The sequence below is a fragment of the Rhinatrema bivittatum genome, chromosome 1 (genome assembly GCF_901001135.1).
Source record: "Rhinatrema bivittatum chromosome 1, aRhiBiv1.1, whole genome shotgun sequence".
Lineage (NCBI taxonomy): Eukaryota > Metazoa > Chordata > Amphibia > Gymnophiona > Rhinatrematidae > Rhinatrema > Rhinatrema bivittatum.
This window is the reverse complement of record NC_042615.1, coordinates 281,894,552-281,918,783: the sequence shown is the minus strand read 5'-3', so window position 1 is coordinate 281,918,783 and position 24,232 is coordinate 281,894,552. Positions and strand designations below refer to the sequence as shown.

Here is a 24,232-nt window from a genome sequence, read left to right as displayed (position 1 = left end):
AGGTCCATCAGCGGACCTGCCAGCACATCTCTGAGCCTTCTCAGTATCCTGCGATTTACCTCATCCAGTTCCATTGCCTTGTCCACTTTCAATTTGCCTCTGTACCCCGTGACTTTTGGGCAGTGACTCTCCCCTTATAGTGGCTAAGGTCTCTATTAGAATATAGGGTTTCTGTTGTTATTCTGGGAGCTACTAGATCCACAAAAGAGGGGCTACAAGAGGAAACTTTAGCCCTTCTTCCCATTGGGTCTTCCAATAACAGGAACCAGGGGACTGAAACCCACCCAATCAGTCTCCCAGGGGTAGAGAGGGAAGGCAGGGTCTTTACAATTATAATACTCAGATAAATTCAACGTTAAATTAAAGAAAACAGTTTATTTAACAGTTTTGTTTACCAAGAAAGTAGTGTCAATCAGCAATTCAAATTCTTGTGAACTTTTGGAAATAACATTCAAGCAGAAAATACTGTTTTACAATAGTGATTAGTGAATAGCATTAAAAAACCATTTTGTCTATCTCTTTTCTTACTAAGATTCTTATTCCCTGTCTGGTACTGGTACCTGCTAATATGGAACTCTGATCAGATAAGTATATGTAGATATATCTTTATCTCTGAGTGGTAAAGTTTGTTTCACTTGAAATAATGTATATGCAGATGTTTAAGAATATATGATTCTTTTCTTATGCTCCACTTCACAGGTGTTCTGGTGCATTTCCTTGCAATGGATAATGGTAAGAATATCTTTTCTATAGGTTCCTTTCTCTCTCGGCGTTTTTTTAAGTTTGTCTGAGTCCTTTAACACTGTCGCTTTGTCCTCTTTCTCTCTTTTCCTTTCACAATGGGATAGATTTTTTAAAAAAGCGCGATCGCGTACTTTTGTTTGCGCAGCAGGCGCAAACAAAAGTACGCTGGATTTTATAAGATACGCGCATAGCCGCGCATATCCTCTAAAATCCTGGATCGGCGTGCAAGGCTGCCAATTTTGGGCAGCCTGCGCGCGCCGAGCCGTGCAGCCTGCCTCCGTTCCCTCCCCTCCCTTCCCCTCCCTAACCCACCCCCCCCCCCGGCCTTATCTAACCCCCCCTTACCTTTGTCCCTAGATTTACGCTTGCGAGAAGCAGATGTAAATCTACACGCGCCAGCGGACTGCTGGCGCACCGTCTTCCGACCCGGGGGCTGGTCCGGAGGCCTGGACCATGCCCCCGGGCCGGCGCCACGCTCCCGGTCCCGCCCCCGAAATGCCATGCCCCGCCCCCAAAACGCCACATCATCCGGTCCTGCCCCCGACACGCCCCCAACACGCCCCCTTTGAAAAACCCCAGGACCTACGCACGTCCCAGGGCTCTGCGCATGCCAGCGGCCTATGGAAAATAGGCGCGCAAGGCCCTGCTCGCGTAAATCCGGGCGGATTTACGCGAGCAGGGCTTTTAAAATCCGCCCGAGTGTGTATATCTCTGTATTTCTTGTTTTCTTGTTCAGTCTAGCTAGAGACTTAACAAGTAGATTTTAAAAGCGTTGCTCGCGCAAAAACAGCCCCATATATGTGTATGTGAGCCACACGTGAGCAACGCGAATTTTAAGAAGCCGGGAATTACATCCATCAAAAATAAGGAGGCAGAAAAGGGGCAGGGAATGGGCATTCTAAACTGGGGCCAAGATGTATGTGCATAACCCATGAATTCTGCAAGGCTGACCATGACAACGCATGCCAAGTTAGGCAGATAACTTGATGAGGCACAAGTCTGAAGATTTTGACACTGGGGGGGGGGGGGGGGGGTGAGAGGGATAGGAAGGGAGAGAGAAAGAGAGAAACAATCTGACAGTCTAGGGTACGTACTCTGTAGATCCTTGTAACATTTGGTCCCCCCCCAAAAAAAAACCAACACCTGAGTTGAAAGTGCCCCTCTTTCAGTGGGATATATAGAGAGAGTGAAAGATTGGTTTTCTTTCTCACTCTCTTTCTCTCTCTCTCCCCCTCTTCCTAGTCAGTTGTAAGTAGGCGTGTAAAGGCTCCAACACGTATGCGCTGTAGGGATATTTTAAATGGTGTGCGTGTACTTGCATGCACGATATAAAATTGAGTGCATTTTTGCTCACATGCCCAATACACGTGTTTATGGGTGCATGCATGCACCTTTTAAAATGTACTTGTTAGGGTTTGTGTTGAGTGTATGCCCTTAGCTCTTCCAAATGAAGTCCAGTGTTACTCATTCTCCTCATCTGGAGAGCCATGATGAATTTTTGCCTCTCATCTCTGGATCTTTGAATGCTCTGTCTGCTGTTCAGTTCTCTCAGCAATCTCCTTGTCCATCGCAGGTTTCCTATCTTTAAATAACATAAATCATGTGTTGCACTGGAATAAAACCCATATGATATAGTAGTTGCTTATCATGATAGGACAACATGAACAAATGTCTTCTATTGGTTTAAGGTAACCACATGAGAAGCAGGGGATAGACAGTTGTAACTGAATAAATGAATGAATGAAGGTTTGCAGGTACATTGATATAATGGGATTAGAATTTGATTTTCCATGGATTGCCAAGGTCTGTGTCATTATAGGCAGCATTTGGACGATAGTTGCCAATGACTGAATGCATTTACAATGGTGTGATTAGATAAGACCTCTTAACTTTGGAAAGGTGAGTCTTTGCAGCTGTCTGGGAATACCACTATGATTCTAATATTCCTCTTCTAAATGAAATAATCATGTAGACTTCACTGATATTTAGAAATGCATTTACAAGTCACTTTAAGGTAAACTGATTTGCCTTTGAAACTGGCAAGAGTTGTCAAAACACAATTGAATTTGGCGAGTATGCTGTTGGTAATGCTTTTATTAATTATACAGGGTTTTTTTTTCTGGAGCTGTGATTAGCATTCTTGACCTGGCTTGTGTATACTCTGACTTGGACATTACCTGCTGCTCCCAGACTTGTCTATTCACGCTGTTCTAATTCCAGACTAGCAGTTGGGCCAGTGTGGAACCTCAGAGATTACCCTTTGTTCTCACACCCTGGGTTAGGGCTATTCTTCTTTGTACTTGGGAATCTAGGTAACCCAGGTTGGAAACCTGCCAATCATCTCTTCCCTGATACAACATTCTGATATAGTTTCCAACCTCCTTCTCTTATATGCTAGTTTGTATCTTGAATTCCTTGCTTAGGGAAGTTTAAATTCTTGTCTCCTTCCTTCTTAACTTTGTATCTTATAAATATATATATATATATATATATATATATATATATATACAATAAAAATATACATAATATCAAAGAATAAAAAACAAAACTGAAACATATTGATAGCTTTCATTAAGACCTATGGACTAAATTCATACTAATGTAACTCTTAGCGGGGTTTTAACACCAAGGGCACACAAACTTATTTATTTCTCTTCAGGTGCAGCTCTAATTAGCAATTGTTGCGTCCGCCGACCGCAACTACTGACGGACGGTTCCTACCTACCTCCGTCGCTGGCCCGACCCCGAAGGAACCCATACCGCGGCCCAGGCTGCCCGCGGTCCACACCGCCGCCGCCATCTTCCCGTGGTCCGGAGGCCATGGCATCACCCTTCTTCGCGGCCTAGCCGCTGCCGGGGCAGACACCACCTAGCAGCCTGGAGGCTGCCCTCGCTGCCTGACTGCTCTTCCTTCTCTCCATGCGGCAGAGAAGCCACTGTCCAGGGTCCTGCCCCTCTCTGGGCCCTCCTCTAGGTGCCGGCGTGCACCTCTTCAGGAGAATTTAAAGGGCCAATGGCAGGAAACTCCTGGGACTCCTCCCTGATGACATCATCCAGCCAGGCCTATTTAGGTCCTCCTCTCCAACCCTTCCTCGACTTGGCAATGAGTCTGCTTACTCCTGTAAGTCTGTCTGTGCCTCTGGTACTCTTGTTCCTGCTTTTCCGAGCCCTGTTCCTGTCTTCTCCACAGCTCCAGACTGCTTTCTGACTTCTGACCTCGGACTAGCGATTGGTGACTCTCTGGCTTCTGACCTCGGACTGGCAGTTGGTGATCCCCTGGCTTCTGATCCTGGACCGGACTTCAACGAATCTTCCATCTTCTCAAGGGCCCTCCTAAGTCCAAGCGGCCCGGGTCCCTACGGGCTCCACCTGGGGGGGCCGCGGGCTTCCAGTGGTGAAGATCCAGCTGGCCCTTTTCTTCATTCAGCCTCGCCTCCCGACGGGGACTCTGGGGGAGTTCGTCCCCTCAGGTGATACCAACTCCTTTTCAGGCTAAGGGTCCACATCTCCTCGGCCTTCTCTACAGATTGCCAAGTCCATGGACCCGGCAGAGGCCTCGGCCCATCAGGTCATTCCAGGTATGGCCCAACGGACCTTAGATCAACAAAAGACTCTGGATTCCCTCGTCTCGGCAGTAGAAAACCTGAACCAACAGTTTGATGCCATCGGCCCCATGAACCCTGCCTTGCCGTCAGTATCAGCAACCTCTGATGTCTGATCTTATTCATAACTGATTCATTTTAATCACCTGTATATAACATGTCTATTACTACTGTTGTTGTTTTAATGTTATTTGTTATTAGTATTTATTCAATTTTCTCCAAGTTCATTTTCCTGTTCCATGTAAGACTCGCATGTTAAGTCACTCCAATGTTATATGTAAACCGAAATGATTAGCAACATTGTTGCTAGAATTTTGGTATATAAAAAATGTTAAATAAATAAATAAAAATGTCCGTCCAGTAATTCCTCTACCAGTTCCTCCGTGCTTCTCAGGTGAACACCACTCCTGTAGGGGCTTCATTAACCGTTACAACATGCACTTCCGCTTACAGCCTACCCTCTTTCCTGAAGATGTTACTAAAACGACATACATCTTGTCTCTTCTCGGAGGAAAGGCCCTAGACTGGGCATCTCCCTTGTGGGAGCATGACGACCCTGTGCTACACAACTTGAGAGAATTCTGGGATCTTTTCCGTATCATCTTTGACGACCACACTCACCAGGTAATCTCCAAAGCAACTCTCCTCCACTTATGCCAGGGCTCCCGAACTGTCGCCGAATACGTGATCGAGTTCCGAAAGATATCCTCGGAACTTGGATGGGAGTCCGACTGCTTGAGGACCATCTTCCTGGAGGGACTCAGCTCAAGAATTAAAGATAAACTTGCAGGCCACGAATTACCAAGGTCCTTGAACTCCCTCATTGACTTGACTTGGCACATTGAGAGACACATTCAAGAACACTCCCGAGAAGTTCAGCTCTCTAAGAAAACTTCCAGTACCTTCAGACGCCCTCGATGTTCGCCGTCTCCTAAGACCGAACCAGATCCTTCAAGGGCGCCAGCTGAGGAGCCCATGCAACTGGGTCGAGATAAACTCTCCTCTCAGGAACGCCGTAGATGGATGCAAGGTGGACTTTGTCTCTACTGTGGCTCCGCAGGGCACCTCCTGGCATCTTGCTCGGTGTGTCTGGGAAACTCCCAGGCCTAGGATCTGAAGGACTCTTCCTGGGCCTAGCATCACCCATATCTCCACTAACTCTGCCAGTCAAGCTAACTACAGGGGACCAAAAATTCCACACCCTGGCCCTGGTGGACTCGGGAGCCAGGGGTAACTTCATCATGAAGAGTTTGGTGGAGCACCTCAAAATTCCACTCCTCTGCGCCCAGGTTCCATTGGTCCTCTCGTCCATTCAGGGCGAACCCCTCCCAGATCGGGTTACCCACGTCACCTCTCCTGTCCAAGTTCACACCGGATTACTTCATATAGAACAACTCTCCTTCCATGTCTTTGAACGATCCATACACCCCGTCGTGCTGGGGCTCCCCTGGCTCCAAGCACATTGCCCCCAGTTCGACTGGAAAACCCTACAACTGGTTAGTTGGGGATCAGCCTGCCAAGACTCCTGCCTCAATTCAGTAGTTCCTGCACAGTGCTTAACCACGACCACCTGCTCTCAGGGCCTACCGGCACCATATGCTTCTTTCGCAGATGTCTTTTCAAAACGAAAAGGCTGAGATACTACCACCCTATTGACCCTTCAAATGCACTATTAACCTGCTTCCAGGCGCAGAGCCCCCCTGAGGACACACATATGCCCTTTCATCCTCCGAGACACAGGCCATGTCACGCTACATCCAGGAAAACCTAGACCGTCGGCGCCATTTTTGAGTGGCAGCCAAAATGGCGCCGATGGGCCGAGAGCGGGAGATCGGTCCCTGCGCCCCCACTGGACCACCAGGTACTCGTAAAAAGTTTTGGGGGGGTTCGGGAGGGTGGGGGAAGGTAAGGGATTCATTTTATAGGGTTGGGGTGGGTTTTGGGGTTTTTTTGGTGTGCCGGTTTTCCCCCCTCCCCCGATTTATGATTTTTCACGATGAATCGGGGGAATTTCTATTGTATCGCGACTCAACGATTTTTGACAATTTAAAATATATCTGACGATTGTTTTAAATCGTCAAAAAATGATTCACATCCCTACTGCAAATCCCCGCAGGGCTCCACCCTGTGGGAGGTGCCATCTCTTGCAGCAACCAAGGGCCCAAGCTTCAATGTCCAAAACACAACAGATTGCTAACTCCATGAACCCAGCTCAGCTCTCAGCCTTACAGGCCATCCCTGGCCTGGCCCAGCGGAATGCAGAGCAAGAGAAATCTCTGGAGACACTAGTCGCTGCCTTCAACCAGTTGAACGCCCGACTGAATACGCCGACGATTCCAGAGAAAGATTCTTCTCCTCAAGTGGTTGCAGTTCGCACCACTGTACTGCTTCCAGCTCCTACACGCATCTTTGATGATGCCCAGATGTGCAGGGGTTTTATTAATCAGTGCTGTATACACTTTTCGTTGCAACGAAACTACTTTCCCAATGCTGTTTCCAAGACTACCTATATCCTATCGCTACTCGATGGAGGAGCCCTGGCCTGGGCTTCACCTCTCTGGGAATACAGCGATCCTGTTTTAAATGATCTGACTGACTTCTTGAACCTGTTCAAATCAGTATTTGATGATCCAGCACATTAGACCATTGCAGGGTCTACTCTTCTTTACCTTCAACAAGGAAGTAAGCTTTTACCAGACTGTGTTATTGAATTCAAAACACTACCATCTGAGCTCTATTAGGACTTGGGATGTCTACGTGCTATATTTTTAGAGGGCCTCAACACCCGTATAAAAGACGAACTAGCGGCTCGTGACTTGCCAGACACCCTGAAATTTCTCATTGATTTAGTTGGGAGAGTTGATCGCAGGATATGTGATCGGACTCAAGGGGCAAAGTGTCACAAGAAGCACTTTACTGGAGGTAATCACCCTCGAGCCATGCACACGACTTCAGCCCAATCTTCTGCGCCCAGTGAAGAAGAAGAAGAACCTATGCAGTTAGGACACAGTCACCTGACCTCTAAAGAAAAACATTTTCACAGATGCTCAAGCCTCTGTACTGCGGCCAATCTGGCCATGCTGTCCAGACCTGCCCTATCTGTCCGGGAAAAGGCCAGACCTAGGATCTGCTGGAGGACTTCTCCTAGGTCTAACTGCACCTTCTCCTCCATTATCTCTCCCCGTCTCTCTCATCTCTAGAGGCCTTGAATTTTCAACACTCACACTCGTGGACTCAGGTGCGGGAGGAAATTTTATGCTAAAGAGAATTACAGACCATCTGCAAGTTCCCACTACACCAGTTGATACCCCCTTACTGCTGTCTTTTATACATGGAGAACCACTTCCAGGGGAGGTCTCACTTACCATGCAACCCATATGCCTTCGCACAGGGGCCTTACACACTGAGAACCTCTCCTTCCTGCTCCTTGAGAAGGCCATTCACCCCATGGTACTCGGTCTATTGTGGCTACAGGAACACACACCTCAGTTCAATTGGACCACCATGGAGCTTTCTGAGTGGGACCCTGGCTGTCACGATTGTTGTATAGCCAAAGTTTCAGCGCTGCCCTGCATGTCAACGACTCCCTTACTACCTGGTCTACCACTGCAATATGCGTCTTTTCAGGAAGTCTTCTCCAAGCAAGCAGCAGATGCATTACCTCCGCACAGGACCTTTGATTGTGTGATAAATCTCAAGCCTAACTCGGAGCCTCTCAAGAGAAGGGTATACCCCCTCTCAATAACAGACACCGAAGCCATGTTGGCCTATATCCAAGAAAACCTGCAAAAGAGTTCATTAGACCTTCTAAGTCCCCGGCGGGTGCGGGGTTCTTTTTTGTTAGGAAAAAAGATGGATCCCTTCGCCCTTGTATCGATTACAGAGGTCTCAATGAAATCACCATCAAGGATCGCTACCCTCTACCGTTGATAACCAAGCTGTTCAACAGACCCGAGGGGGCAAAGGTGTTTACTAAGCTAGACTTAAAAGGGGCCTACAATTTTGTCTGAATCCATCATGGGGATGAATGGAAAACAGCTTTTAACACCTGTGATGGACACTTTGAATACTTAGTCATGCCCTTTGGACTGTGCAATGCAGAATGATATTCTGTAAGATTTACTGTACCAGTGCGTGGTGGTATATTTAGATGACATCTTGATTTTCTCTCAGGACTTCCAGACACACCAGGCAGACGTGATAAAGGTACTACAAAGGCTACTGACAATCACCTTTATGCAAAGCTCGAGAAGTGTGCTTTTCAACAGGAGTCAGTGCCCTTTCTGGGGTACATCATTTCCAAGATAGGCTTCCAGATGGACCCTCGAAAGCTGAAAAGCATTCAAGAGTGGCCTCAACCCACTGACTTAAAAGCATTATGCCATTTCCTCAGCTTCACAAACTACTACTGTACCTTCATCAAGCACTACTCCACCCTAACAGAACCACTCACAGCCATGACAGAAAAGGGGCTGATCCATCTTGATGGTCTGCTGAGGCTGTAGCGGCCTTCCAAACTCTCAAAGAAGCCTTCCAAACCAAGCCTTGTCTTCGTCATCCCAATCCTCAGCATCCTTTCATCATCAAGGTTGACGCCTCCGACGTCGGCGTGGTAGCAGTACTGAGCCAATACAGCAATGCCAATGTCCTCCATCCCTGCTCTTTCTTCTCACGATGATTCTCTCCCACCGAGAAGAATTAAGAAATCAGAGATAAAGAATTGTTAGCTATAAAATTGGCCTTTGAAGAGTGGCGTCCATGGTTGGAAGGCACGCAGCACCAAATAACGGTGTAAACAGATCATAAAAATTTGGAATATCTACGACATGCCCAACGCCTTAATCACTGCAGATGAGGTGGTCGTTGGTATTCAACCGCTTTGACTTCCTACTAAAATACCGTCCTGCAGAAAAGAATGTTAGGACAGATGCCCTTTTGCACTCCTTCTCTCCAGTGGACGTACCTGACGAACCTTGTCACATCATCAGTCCTGAGAAGGTGGTGTTAGCGGCCACTCATGCCGTTCCTGCTGGGAAAACAGTGGTGCCGCTGGGAATGAGAAAGCAATTACTAAAATGGGCACATGACTCCCGTCTGGTCAGCTACCCCGGGCAAGGCCGTACATTAGCCATGCTCCAACATTTCTATTGGTGGCCTACTATGAAGACTGATGTCCAAGCCTACATGGCCTCCTGTGCCACCTGCGCGAGACAAAAACCTCCTGTCAGACGTCCCTGGGGTCTCCTCCAACCTCTGCCTGTACCAGAGGAACCTTGGACAAACATTGCGACTGACTTTGTGGTGGACTTACCCCCTTCGGCTGGAAACAATATGATCTGGGTGACCGTTGATCGATTCTAGAAAATGGCACATTTTGTGGCCCTGCCAGGTTACCATCCGCTGCTTAACTGGCTAAATTATTTGTAAAGCACATCTTTCGCCTTCACGGCATGCCCAAACACATTTTGTCTGATAGAGGCGTCCAGTTTACAGCAAACCTCTGGAGAACTCTGTGTCGGATGTTCGACATCGCATTGGACCTGACCTCAGCCTATCACCCGCAGTCCAATAGCCAAACAGAGTGAATGAATCGGATGCTCAAACAATTCTTACACTCATATGTGAATACTCGACAAAGGGACTGGGCAGAATTACTCCCTTGGGTTGAATTCGCCCTAAACTCACAACCAGCTGCTGCTATGGGATCAACACCTTTTCATGTGGTATATGGTCACCAACCATTACCTCCGTTACCACTGCCACTCTCCATGACATCTCCAGCAGCTCAAGTCACCGCAATGGAATTACAACAACTGTGGAAATAGACTAAGGATCTACTCCTCAAGGCGGGCGAAAGGGCCAAAAAGACTTACGATGCTCACCACAGGAAGGCACCTCAATTTCAGCCTGGGGATAAAGTATGGCTTAGTACAAAGTTCCTCCGCTTAAAGCTACCCTCTGCATGTTTTGCTCCGCGGTATGTTGGACTTTTGCCGTCCTCCAACGTATTGGGAATTTGACTTACAGTTTGAAGCTATCGCCATCCATGAAGATTCATAATGCCTTTCACGTGGCATTACTGAAATCTCTCACCCTGTCTGAATTTTCCAACAAAGCCCCGGATCCAGCACCGCTTGATGCCGAAGAGGATATCGTGTATACCGTCGATGACATACTGGATGTATGCAAGAGAGGTAAACGTTGGGAGTATCTTATCTCCTGGAAGGGATACGGACCAGAGGAGAACTCCTGGGAGCCCATGGCCAATATCCTGGATAAAGACATGATCCGTCGCTTCCATCAGTCTCATCCTCGTAAGCTGAAACCCCCAAGGGGGGACCTTGGAAGGGGAATACTGTTGCGCCCGGTCGCAGATGGCTGTGCCCTCTATTGCTCACCTTTTTCCTGCCCGACTCGGTTCCTTTTGGGAAGATGGCTGCCTCTGCTTCTCCACGTCAAACCCTCCAGCATCCCCGGTCTGGCATAGGTGATTGCATTCGCCATCTTTCTCCCGGAGTCACCTAGGGCATGCACGTGCAGCCCCATCCTTTACGTGCATCATGGCGGGAACCTTGGGGGCGTTCCCAACGCATGACATCACAAGCTCTGAAATTTAAACTCCATTCATGATTCCTAATATGAATTAGTAAGGAATCCTCCATGCTGATCTCTCTACGTTACCAGACGCTTCTGCTCTGTGTACTCTTGCTCCAGGACGACTTAGGTACCCACTCCTCGGGGGCCTTGCCTCGCTCCTTTACACCCTCTGGGGTTATCTGCTACCAACTAGAACGCCTAAGGCTCCTCTGGGGTTCTTGCCTTGCTCCTGCCTACCCTCTGGGATAGCCTACCACCTACAAGGACGCCTAAGGTACCCGCTCCTCAGGGGCCTTATTTCGTCTCAGACCTCCGCTCCTCGGAGGATCTCTTCTACTACAACTACCAGCATCAGAGTGTGTACTACTGCTCCAGTTCTTTCTCTGCATTTCTCATCTCTGCTCAGAGCTAGCCAATGGCTGCAAGTCTCCAGAGGGCTCCGCCCTGTTGGAGGTGCCATCTCTTGCAGCGACCAAGGGCCCATGCCTCAATGTCCAAAAGACAACACATCCTATGTTTTTGGAGGGGTTTTGTGGGGTTCCAGAGGCTATGCTCTGGACATGAGCAGAAAGTGAGAAAGGGGACCCAAAACAGTGTAAAAGGATGAAAAGTCTGGGACTAAAATGCCAGCAAAGTCTGAGTGGAAATTTTTTAATATATTATGATGTTATAGGAAGTAGGTTTTATGGTAAAGAGGGAATATGAAACACTGGAAAATGCTGTGAATCACTTCAAAATCTTTCCAAACTATTTGGAAGAGAAAAATGTGGACTCCTAAACACATTTTCTCAGTGAAAGAGAAACAAATAACTCCATTTTGTCACGGGAATCCTGAGGAAAGGGTCTGTATCTACGCAAATGAGTTGATGATATCATTTTGTGAGCCAGTGTTGGAGACAAAATTATGTGAAGGGACTAGTGGATTGATACATATAAGTTTCTCACTGATAAAGAAATTCAGATTCCATCTCAGCCTCAAACAATGTCTCAAAATTCCAAAATTTTCTTTTGTATAACTTCAAACAAAGATGGGCAGTTGTCCATAGGTCAAAAATATATTAAAACTGGTCCTAAATACCTGTCAGAACTTCTTTTTTTTTTTTTGCTGAGGTCAGCACAGGAGCTCTGAGCTTCCTGGGTGTCAGTTGCGATTTCAGTTAGTCTGGGTTTGACTAAGTGAAAGAGCAAAAGACACCTGCCAGTTCTCTTCAGAGAACTGGCAGGTGCCTTCTGCTCTGAAATCCCAGAAATACACAACAGTGGAGCACAGAGAGGAAGGCACACTTCTCCAGTATGGTTGTTTGAGTTATGTGTGACTGTGTTAGTGTGATATTTGTTTAAAAATAAGGTAAATTCCAGGTAAGGTTCAGCGTAGGCAGTGTAATTGTTAATATTAAATTAAATCTGGCTGTATCGCAGTGAATTTTCATCAGCTTTGATAGCATTATAAGAGTTGACTGGAAATTTGGCAAATGTAATGTGGATAAAATAAATGATTTTCCAATCACTATACCTACATATGGCTGTATATGCCACTGTTATGGCTTGCTTTGAAGAAATATATAATAACTAGCAACTGTACCCGTTCTACGCCCAGGCAGCGAGCCTTTTTCCCATGCTCTCTCTCACACCCTCCCCACCCCCTCTCTCAGCAGCCATGCTCTTTGTCACCCCCCACTCCCTCACACACACATTCTCTCTCACAGCATCCCCTACCCCCATGCTCTCTCTCACACCCTCCTGCTCTCTCTCACCCTCCCCTCCCCGACACACATTCTCTCTCACCGGCATGCCGCGGGACCAGCGCCGTTCGCGGCGAAGATGAAGGCCTGGCGCACCGTTTGCGGCAAAGATGAAGGCCCAGCGCACCGTTCGCAGCACATGGGGGCCTTCCATGGACCATTTTTGCCTTGAGTAGAAAATAGCAGCGGAGAGCCCGGCGTGCCACTAACGGAGCACGTCCCGCAGCACACGCTCCATTCGCGGCGAAGATGAAGGCCCGGGCGCACCGATTGCGGCACACGGGGACCTTCCCTTTTCGCCGTGAACAGCGCACCAGGCCTTCATCCTTGCTGCAAACGGAGCATGTGCCATGGGACGTCTCTGTTCGCGGCATGCCAGGGTCTCCTCTGCTATATTCTGCCTGTCCCGCGATGGCCGCTGTCCTTCATACCTCTGGCATGTTTGAGTCTCCAAGGTGGCCAGGGAGCCTCCTGTGCCATCTATCGGCGGGCTGGGGCACATGCGTGAGCACTGACGGACACGGTACCAAACCCGATATATTATGGATAAGTAATCTTGGCTTTCTCTAAGAAGAAAAGGGTTACAGCTCTCATAATTTAGGAGAATACCCATATCTTCTAAAGTAGTATGATCTTTCCAATTGAACTGATCTAGGAGACCCAGAGTCTGTCACAGGAGAAGGTCTAGTTTTCTGTAGTGGTGTGCTACAGTGAGAGACAGACTGGATATATGAAACTGTAAGCTTGCTTATAGCAAAGCTGATAACAGAACCCACTGAGAAAACTAAAAGAAAAGAAAGGGGTGACAAATAGCAGAGGTGGTTCAAAAGTGAGAAGAACCATTTTGTTATTTATCTTAGGTGGAAACAGTCTGCCACTGTGGGTCTTTATCTTGCACCAGAATGAGAATATAAGCAGAATACACCGAAGTACAGATAATAGTGCTTTAATAATTATAACATCTCCAGTATGAAAATACTTGTTGGCACCTTTTCAGACTACATATATAAATATACAGCCACTGGTGGTGACTACATATTGATCAGCACCTGGACCTTTACTCAGTGCACTGTGGTAATAGTGTGAGAGGTGAGTGAAAGAAAGTGTGAAAATAATCCTCACCATACAAGAGCGAGCATCTGAATTTAATTCTTCTGTGCTAGCTAGAATAGGATATTTAATTATCTTTTGTTTTCCACAGTCAGCTAGCCCAGTTCCTGTTAGCTGCCACGAATAAACAGTGAGGAACACTCCTAGTATACTCTGGAAGGTAAACACGGTTAGTGTAGTGGAGGAACATGCTATATTATTATTTAAAGAGTATAGATAGGTTTCTGACTGCTCTAGAGACAGTGTACTTAATACACTGTAATGGAGGATCACAGTTGGGGAGCGACATCTGGGACCCACTGGCACTCAAGCCACACCCACGAGCAACATTTCAGCAAGCCACGCCCCCTATCAGCAGAAGAGGATACGAAGATTCATCCTAAAGAAAGTCAGCTAAGTGTATACTTGCCACAAAGTCCAGCTAGACTGAAACTTTTCCTATACCAAAAGAAAGAGAGTACAGAAACACTGCAGCAGCTGTGTCTTAAGAAATTGTGCCAGAGACATACATGAAGAATACACAGTCCGAAAGCCTCAAAATTCACAGGGACTGGAGAGTTTGCTGTAAAGAGACAGAGAAAGAAAAGAAGGGTTAAATAAACATACAGAGTCAAATAACGCAGAAAGGAAACAACACAAAGAACAAATCTACAGACCTGCAATTAGAGTGTTGAATTTGTCCTGCTGCACCTGCTGGACAGAATTGGGACACAAAGATTCACTTTCTTCATAGTAGCTTTAATAATTACTAAATTCTTGATTATAGAAAGTACAGCAGTTAATACTCAAACCATACTTATCTGATTGTTTTATGGTAAAGTTAGGATAATCAGTTCTCTTCATTTAAAATACTTGTTAATTAAGAATGGAAAGAAAACCAAGTTGTGTTAACTGTGGAAAACTTACGGTACCTTTACAACATTTTCATTACTTGTTTCTCACTGTTTAAACTTGTGATAATAAATCTGAGTCACAGCTCAGAATTTGTAAACATTTTATCTGCGTACATTCAAGTTTTTTTCTGTTTGGGTTCTGCCTTCTCTCTTTTCCCCTGGGAGACTTGCTCGGTGGGTTCTGGACCCCTATTCCTAATATTGGGAGACCCAGTAAGAAGGAGAATTCCTTTTCTATCCTTTCCCCCTCTGAGCAATTAAAATTGGTGACTCCTCTGAAGCCACCTGAAACCCCATTGCTGTGCCAACGCTGCCTCTGCCACCTCAACGGGAGGATCACGAATACACCCCGGAGAAATGGGGGGGGGGGGGGGTAGATAAAAATATAAAATGAATAAATAAAATTCATCAAGACAGACAAAGCATGCAGAAAGAACAGCCAATAAATTTCTGCTAGCTGAACTCAGGGCTCTCTCTGGCTTATAGATTTTAAGTTATGCATACTACATATACTACAGATTTTCTGCTGTCTGTTGCAATTGGTGGCTGTCTGTTGCAATTGGTGGTCCACAGGCTCTCCCTGCGAACCACCACTCTTACCTCCAGCCCCGAGCATAGCCTCTGGTTCCTGACGCTGCCAGGCCACTGTCTCCTCCAACATGATGGGCATCCACTTCCCGGCAGGGCAGGATGCCACCAACAGTCTTCACGGCAAAATGCCACCAACGCATTTCCCAGCCCATCCTAAGGCATGCGCACGCCCAGTAGCCCCTCATTTAAAGGGCCTTTGGTGGTAAAAGGCCAACAGTGCCCCATGATGACCTCACTAGGGAAAGCCTATAAAAGGACACAGATACAGCTCCTCCATTCCTTACCAATTCCCTTGTGTTATGTGTGAATTGCCTCAGCATTCCCAGTCTGCTTTCCTGTCTTCATTTCCAGTGCCTTGGTTCTTCAGTCTTGTGGTCTTTCAGTTCTGTGGTCAGTCTTCTGTTCTTCAGTCTGCCTTGCCTCCTGTGTTGCTCCTCGCCTTCCTGCCCTGCCTATCAGTCTCTCCATCCCTTGAACGGATATCTGGTAATGACCTTGGCCTGCCTTCTGGACACTCCTGCTCGCTGCCTGCCTCAGACTTTGCTTGCCTTCTGGACACTGCTGCTTGCCTCCTGGATATTTCTGTATGCATCCTGCCAGTGACCAGAGTCTGACTTTGACTTCAGCTCTTCTTCCCAGCCTCTTGAACAGAACTTCTGACCATCAGCAGAGGCCCCCAACTAAGACCTGACAGCCCCAGCACCCAAAGGCTCAACCTGAGGGGAATGTGGGCTGATATAGTCAAAGCTCCAGCTGGGCCTCTACCTCATTCGATTCCGCCAGCCAATGGTGGGGACTTGCAGAGCTCCACTCTGCAGGTTGCGCCAACTCCACCTCGGTCCAAGGTTCATCATCTGACTGAAGTTTTTTTTAGCACAGATGGAATTTGAAACTGGTCTCTTTCCAGTTTGCATTTTTTGTTGTCTTTTGCTTTTCCAGGAAATACATAGAAACAGACCTACTGAATATATTTCCCGTGAAGGTAGAGATACCTCTTTTCTTCCCAGCCATGAGTAGCAGCAACAGGGACTATGCTGGCTGTTAGATAGAATTTAAATTTTGGAAGAGCATGTACGTATGAGAGGTTAAACAAGCTAGCAATTTTACTTCTGCCCTTTTAAGTTTCAAGCCTAGTGTAAGACAGTTGCATGCCTACTGTTCCTTTACAATCTGTCGACACTATGGAGATAATTTTCAAAAGGATTTATAGAACATGCATAAAACTGAGTTCTACGCACATAAATGGGCTTTTGAAAATTGCTACAATATATGCCTCTTTTATGCATGTAACTCCTTTGAAAATGTATGTCTGTGTGAATGAATTAATATCCTTTAACTTATCCACGATTGGTGGAATTTATTTCTCTCCCTTCTATACACACAGACTTCCAAATACACACATTCTGTCTAAGACCTGTGCAAAGCAAGTGCCTGTGGGAAGCAAAGGAGGGTGCTGCAGTGAAGACAGCATGCCCAACTCTACTCCTGTTGCTGTTGCTATTAAGATAGTTGGAAGGGGAGACACAAAGATGTGAAAGGCAGAAAGCTGGAGTGAAGGAGGGCTGAAAAGAGAGTGGAGGAAAATGGTGGACTGAGAGCGGAGTGGGTGAGACTGAGTGGGATGAAAGGAGTATGGAAGAGCCACAAAAGGGGATGGAGACCTAAAGGGGATGGTAGGGAAGCGAGAGAGAAGGGATGGAGGGCTGAAATGAAGTAGGGAAATAAGAAGGGTGTGAAAGGCTGAAGGAAAGTGGAACAAGACAAAGTGAGAAAGAGAGTTGAAAGGGGAGCCAGAGGGGTGGGAATGGAGGGTAGGGAGAGAAGGGGTGGGAGAGATGGGTAGATGGAGGAATGGGGAATGTAGCAGAAAGTAGAAGAAATGATGAGGGTGAGAAGAGGTGGTAGGAAGGAAAACAGAAGCAAACATTTTGTCAAAGGAAAGAATGCTGTAGGACTAGTATTCATAGTATGAGTAAATTTAGGAGCAATATCAGAAAATAATTCTTCAATAACAGATAGCTGGATATATGACATAGACTCCCAGTAGAGACCAAAATGGTAGTAGAATTCAAGAAAGCCTAGGATAAGGACAGAGGATCCCTAGTATTGATGAAGGGAAAAGAAAGTAAGAGATCATGCAGAGGCTTTAGCATTGTACTAGGAATGACATTGGGCAAGCTAGAGGGGCCTAATGGTCCTTGTCTGCTGTCATATTCTATGATGGTGTTAGGAACAGGATTAGGAGGCAGCAGTATTATGAACAGACCATCCTTCATACCCTTAAGAGCAGAGGTAAAGGGAGAGGAAATTGCCACGGAGTATCAGCCCTTGGCTGTGGTGCAGTTGGCGCAATCTGGCAGGTGAACTGCTAGGCACACGCCGACAGCAAGTGGACACACTCAAACTTGGGCAAGATATGGGCTTCTATATCAGCCTCATTCCCTGCAAGTTGAGCCCTTGGGTTCTGGGGGCCAGCAGGACTTAGGTGAAGATCCCGTAGAGAACAGATTGAAGCCAAAGAGCAGGCTGTGGTTGGGGAAAGCGGCAGACAGCAGCATCAATCCGGGCAAAGGTCATGGCAGGCAGGCATGGTCAAGGTCCAGGCAGAGGTCAGGGCAGGCAGCAAACAGGCATGGTCAAGGTCCAGGCTAGGGTCAAGGCACAAGAGATCAGACAAGGAGAATAGGCAGGCAAGAGCAAGGCAGGGGTAGGAGCAGGAAACAAAGACAGAAGCAGGAAAATTGGAGACACACACAGGCTCAGAAATGAGACACAAACAGAATCAGGAACAACGGAGCATCAACATGTACTGCAGAGCAGGAGAACCTGTGGCTGAGGCACTGACTGGTTGCAAGAGACTTCCTTATATACTCATACAGAATATGATTTCATCAGCCAACACCACAGGAAGTCCCAGCTGAAGGACCTATAAAGGAAGTCTCTTATCCGGCTAAGTAAGATAGTCGGATAAGAGACTTATCCGGCTATCTTACTTAACTGGATACGTAGCACTTTTAAGACTTATCTGGCTAAGTAGTGGGAAAACTGTCACTTAGGTGGACAAATCTGAACTTATCCGCTAACTTGATTATCTCTGCACTTGTATCTTTTACATGTACATGTATATTGCAGGGTAGATTTATGCATATATGGGCGTGCATGAGGTGTTTTAAAGTTATCCTCCCTGTAAGTCAGACCTTAGCAATTTCAATTAGAATGCAGCATTTTATTTTTGGTCATTTTTTCAGAAGGGGGGTGGGTGGGAAGGCGATGAAGTGGATCTGCTTGCTCTTAACGTCAAGCCCCATTCCAGTCTCCGTTCAATCAGCATTGCAAACTTGGGCTGTCTGGGACGTAAAGTGTAAAAAAAAAAATGGGCGCTGCCAAAATATACAAGTAGTGCAAGGAAAAGCTTGCCAAAATATTTCTTGAAATTGCATCCAGCTGTAGTCACAGGTTCTGAGTTATTTGGCTTGTGTTACAGCACATTTAGCTCCTCTTGCTCCCATCCAAAAGTTTGTAATCTAAAGGCGGGTAGAAAGGGCACGACACACGAGCTTTGCAATCTTCCTTTCTTGATTCAATGCAATCAGGATTTTATCTTATACTTTACAGAGAAATATCTCCCTCCTCTTTATTCAGTGGTGCTTATTCTGAATGTTCGTTCTGCCTACCAAGAATTGCCATGAGCCAAGACTTATTTTTGTCTGTGCTTTCCCCTGCAACTCACTTTGGTTTAATCTGAGTGTGTGTGTGTGGGGGGGGGGGGGGGGGGGGGGGTATCTTTTTATTTTTTTTTAAACAACATTAGCTAGGAGTTTTGGGGTGTTTGTTTTCAAATTTCAAAGTCCAGGTGAAATTCTCTGTAAATAATGTTTTTTACCATAGGTAAGCTAAAAATCTGAATTAATGGGCCACGGTCAAATGCTGCCTTTATGCGTCTCATTCATTGCTTGAGGGCAAAGTGAAGGAAAGCTGCAAAAAGTTAAAGCAGACCTACACCGAGGGTGCTAGCCATAAATACCATTTATCATAGCATGTGGAACGTCAAAAAATCCTGCACTGACTAAGGGGTGAATTTTAAAAGCATTGCTCATATTAAAAGGCCCATATACGCGAGTATATGGGCTGCGCACGAGCAAGGCATGTTTTGAAAGCCGCAAACTATGTGTGTGTATGCGTGTGCGCAAGTTTGGAAAAAAAGGGGCAGAGTTGGAGTGTCAGGGGGTTCCGGGGCAGGGCCAAAATTTACCCATGAAAATCTGTATTTTAAATCTGACGGCTGCAGCGCTTGGTGGGCTGTTAGCCACGCATGTTTACTTCTGCTCTCGAAAGGCTTTAGAAATCCCTATTCAGGCCTAAAGTGACTGGGTGAAGGGTCTGGGTCAACTGGACTGTAGGCCAAAGAAGCAGAACGGTCTGGATGATCTCGAGATGGATTGGGCAAACTGGTGGACCAATGAGTAAAACTGGGAATGTCCTTCATGCGAGTATGCTTTAAAATCCTCTTGCATGCGCGCATTAAAGCCGACAAAGTCCTGAGGAAGACACACGAAATACGTTTGCTTGAGTAACCACTTAAAATTAAGAGCACACATGTAGGCATATCTTAAATTGTACGCCCGCAACATCACGTTCGATTTAAGGTTCTAGTGTATGGGCGCCCGCGCACAGGTTTTAAAGTTACCATCTAAGGGAGAAGCCCCAGCACTGCAGTACCAGCACTGATTTGAGTAAACCAGAAGCAGCGCAGAAACACCCACAGCCATTGGCTCCTAGATCTGATGCAGCAAAACACAGTCTCCCAGGGTCTTTTCACTGTTTTGTTTTCAAGGATGTTTCTAGGGACCTAGCTACTATACACGTCCCTGTGCTGCTTGTACTAGTAAAAAGATGTGCATGTTTTTACATCTTCCTTGACAGTGAGTGTGGATTATTTCTAGCACTGCACCTTTTTTTTTTTTTTAAAACAATCCATTATTAGCTACATTTGCAGGCTGCTTTTTTTTTATGTTGTTCAGAGCTGTTGCTCAGAGGATCATAAAACTGAACCTCTCTGGGAAGGATATGTAACCCCTTTTCCCTCGCGGTCACCTTCAGAGACTGTAGAAGGGGTTATTTGCACTGCTGCAGCTCCAGGAACAATCGGGGTCCTCTAGGGATCGCCAGCGGGACCCAGATCGGTCTCTGGGAGGCCCAAGGGAAGGCTTGCTACACCACAAAGAAGTCCAAGGTCCACACTAGGTCTTGAATATTCAAAGGTAAAACGATTCTTCACAGGAGAAAACTTAAGTTGAATCCCGGGATACAGTCCAAAAACTCAAACAAGATCAGGAGAAACCTTCTTCTTCAAATAACTTTCTTTCAGGACCCATGTTGCCCAGGAGACCTTGGGGCAACATGGGTCAAAAAGTCTTTCCTCAAACTCCCCCAGCAAGGGCAGTACCCCCTTCATGGCCCCCCCCCCCCCCCCCGGTCCCCCTCTGGATGGCTGTGGGAATCTTTGCAGCGATCACCTCTGTATTTGGAGTCCTTAACGCTCCCCAAATGCAACTCCAACTCTCCTCCTAAGATGCCTGGAAAAACATCTTAAATAACCTTCCACATACCCATCCCCCCTTAGAGAGCATGTTCCTCCCATTAGTACTGCCTTATCTCAAAACCATTCCCTCATCCCTCTGCACTCACCATCTCCTGAATTCCCCTTTCCCCCTCCCTAAGAGAAAGGACCTTTGCAACATGCACAAACCCTGTAACCTGCATGAGCTCTGAGGTACCTCAACTCTCTGTCCTTCAGATAAGCTTTCAGAGAGCAGGAACCTTCTAAGCACCTTGGGGCCGATGTAATAAGACCTGCGGCAAAACAGGCGCTCGTTATGAGCGCGAGTTTTGATCACCACGCACGGCTGAAGATGCTGCTTCCGCGGGATGCAAAAAACATAAATTATGCAAATGATTTGTGCACAGAAATCCGCGCACGTACGGAGAAAGGCACATACCTAAGTGTGGTAAGGGCCTATGTAATAAGAGCCCGCATCCATGCTCAAAACCCGCGCCGATAATTCACGCATAAAAGCGAACAAGTGAACCGGTCTCCATATTAAGTGAAAGTATGATCCTTGAAAGTACTTTTTAATATTTCAAATAACTGTGCTGCAGAAAACATGACAAATATTTTCATGGATGCTAATTCACACTGGCATAGCAGCAAGATAGGTGCTGAGTTAGACACCGATCTGGATGCTTGGGTTAGCACTCAGCCGGGAGTGAATATGGACACTCTGTCGCCCAGAAAGGCACCTAATAAATGTTGCCGCTCAGGCACTGAGCTAGGCGCCCAGCTAGTTGCAAATCTGGCTGCTCGGATGTCGAGAAAAGCGCCCAGGGAAGCACCAACCTAAGCTGGCCGCTCGGTCGCCCAGAAAAGCACCTAGCTAAGTTGGCCACTCAGACGCCGAGATAGGTGCTCAGCTAGGTGGTTTTCAGGATGCTCGGACGCAAATATAAGCCCCCTGAGTCAGTGCTGACACTTAACTCGTTCCCTGACAGTGGCGGTAAAAAACCCGCATTAAAAAACCCGCACTAGCATTAGCGTGGCTCCCTGAATTGCCTATGATTAGCTAATCGCCTCCTTTGCATGCCGTTAGCATGTATCTGAGCAGGAAATACCACGGGTCTGTCAGTGCATTCGTACGTGCTATTACATCCCTGTAGAGAGCTTTGCACGGGAAAACGTGCGTACAAAAGCACGTACAGGCGTGAAAAAACCCTCGGCAGCTTCAGCGTACCTTATTACATCGGCCAACTTCTTACTTAACCTGGAAAGCTGTAACCCTCCAGAAGTTTCTACCATACTGCTTGGTGACCCAAATCAAGGTTTCAGATATTTTTTTTAGAATCCATGCAAAAATGTATAAAACCCCAATAGCTAAATATAGAAACTTAAGAGGCCCATATTCAGCAGGCTGGTGAGCCAGAACGGTACCCAAGCAACTTTACCCAGATATTCATCGGGACATTTACCACTTCCACTGAATATACCTGGTGAAAGTTACCCAGGTGACAACAGGACAGCTGACCAGACTTACTGGGGTAGCTTTAGTTGGGTAGTGCTGAATAGCAGCAATAGCCAGATACAATTAAATCACATCTTTATTACTCAGTTACATTTTAAGTGGGTAATGACTCACTTGGTTAAAATTTAACTGCTCAGAGGGTAGGGAAATTTAAATCCCAGGTTTTGTCCAGGTAACTCAAAGAGTTACCCAGATAACCCTTTGAATACTGACCTTTTAGAAGTCAACAGGGCTCAATTTGTGGGAGAACTGCCTGGAATGGAGTTCTGCCACTTTTTTTCAGATTTCTGTTAGAGCAGCAGGGGTGTTCAGCTTAGTCCTTCCCCTCCCAATAGCCTGCAGGGAAGAGGGAGGTTAACCTGGAGTAGACAGAGGAAAGAGCAGCCACTCCCCTCTTACTGTTCTGTCCCCTTCCCTCCTGCAAGGAACAGAAGAAGTGGGTATGGATCCTGCAGCAGACACTGCAGTTCAAAGAACAGATACAAAAGAAGGTTGAATTACCACAAGTTTGAAACTTGTGAGCAGTCATGCCAGTCATCAAGGCTTCAATCCAGGCTACTATGCCACTGCTAATGTGGCTTACATTACAGCAAAAGGGGCCTACTTAAAGTACATTAATAATGCACATTATTGCGTATAAACATGGTAGTGCACTTTAGTAAAACAGCCCCTAAGTTATTAAGATTGTTATATGGAAATGCACAACAAACCCTCCAAAATCTCAAACCCTCCATGCGCTCAGTCTAGGTTTTCTTCATTTATGAGCACCTTTCTGATGAAATCAACTCCCAATTCAAGTTACACCAAGTCAATCTCCAACTTGAACTCAAGATTCACTTAGTCTCAAACATTTTATCAATGATTCAGATATCTTCCTTCCTCTGTCATTTTTCTTATTTTAACAATTGTTCCTCTTTATTTTATCATTAGATTAAATCCTATCTGGAACTTAGCCCTGCATGGCATCTTAGAAATAACCGATATATTTGCAGACTATATAAAGGGGCTTATTCAGCTTCTGCCCTTGCAGTTCCTAGAGGGTTTCAGTTTCCAATTGTGTCAGTTTGGCATATTTCACTTAGTAATTGTTTAATCAAAAACATTTCATACCCTGTGAATCCATCTCCCAAGCCGCTGCTTAAAATATAAAAGCTATGCATGTCCTTTTTCTGACCTTATGCACAGAATTAAAGGTTAACAAAAAAATTAGCATGACATGTTACTTTTTTATTGGACTAACTCAATACATTTCTTGACTAGTTTTCAGGTGTAACATTCCCTTCCTCAGGTCCAAGCAGAATGAGCAAAAGCTGACCTTGCCAGAAATAAGTATATTATAAAATTCATTTCAATGATAGAATGAAGAGAAAGGGGAGGAGGAGGAGAGCTGATGTGTTAAGAGTGATTAGAAGATAGAAGAGAAGCAGTAGAAAGATTTCTGTCAACAGAAGGATGGATTAGTATCAGGTTTTCCAAATCAGACTCTATTTGCTTTGGAAACATGTTGATAAGATTTTTCATTTGTTTAGTATATTCCTGTGACCTTACTCAAAATGAACCTTATGGTGCTCTCTCTTTTCATGACATACTTCCATGTTACCTCTTACCTCATCCATGAGAATCTTTGATCATCTTAGGGAGATGCAGAATAAAAAAATTTTGGTTTGGTTCATTCATTTGTTTTGTAGGACACAGTCATTCATGAAGAATAACTTTACTGTAAAAAAATAAACAGGCTGGAGCCCAGGCCTAATGCAGGGCCTGGCCCAACACCAGCATCCGGGTCTGATTTAGGCTTGACGCTGGGGCCCAGCCCGAGGCTAGGTCCTGTCACCAAAGCCTGAGTCTGAGCCCAGGTCTGATGTTAGGGCTCCACT

The 24,232-nt window shown here is 46.2% G+C and overlaps 1 long non-coding RNA gene across 1 annotated transcript in view; it reads right to left on the bottom strand.

The window, feature by feature from the left end:
• Nucleotides 1–24,232, bottom strand: part of LOC115087972 — a 121,871-nt gene that overhangs the window by 9,246 nt on the left and 88,393 nt on the right. Inside the window, exons 2-4 of the long non-coding RNA XR_003855677.1 lie at nucleotides 14,452–14,485; nucleotides 14,305–14,357; nucleotides 2,150–2,326 (exon numbers count right to left, since the gene is read on the bottom strand). This is a non-coding gene — a long non-coding RNA (uncharacterized LOC115087972). The remainder of the gene's footprint in view (nucleotides 1–2,149; nucleotides 2,327–14,304; nucleotides 14,358–14,451; nucleotides 14,486–24,232) is intronic.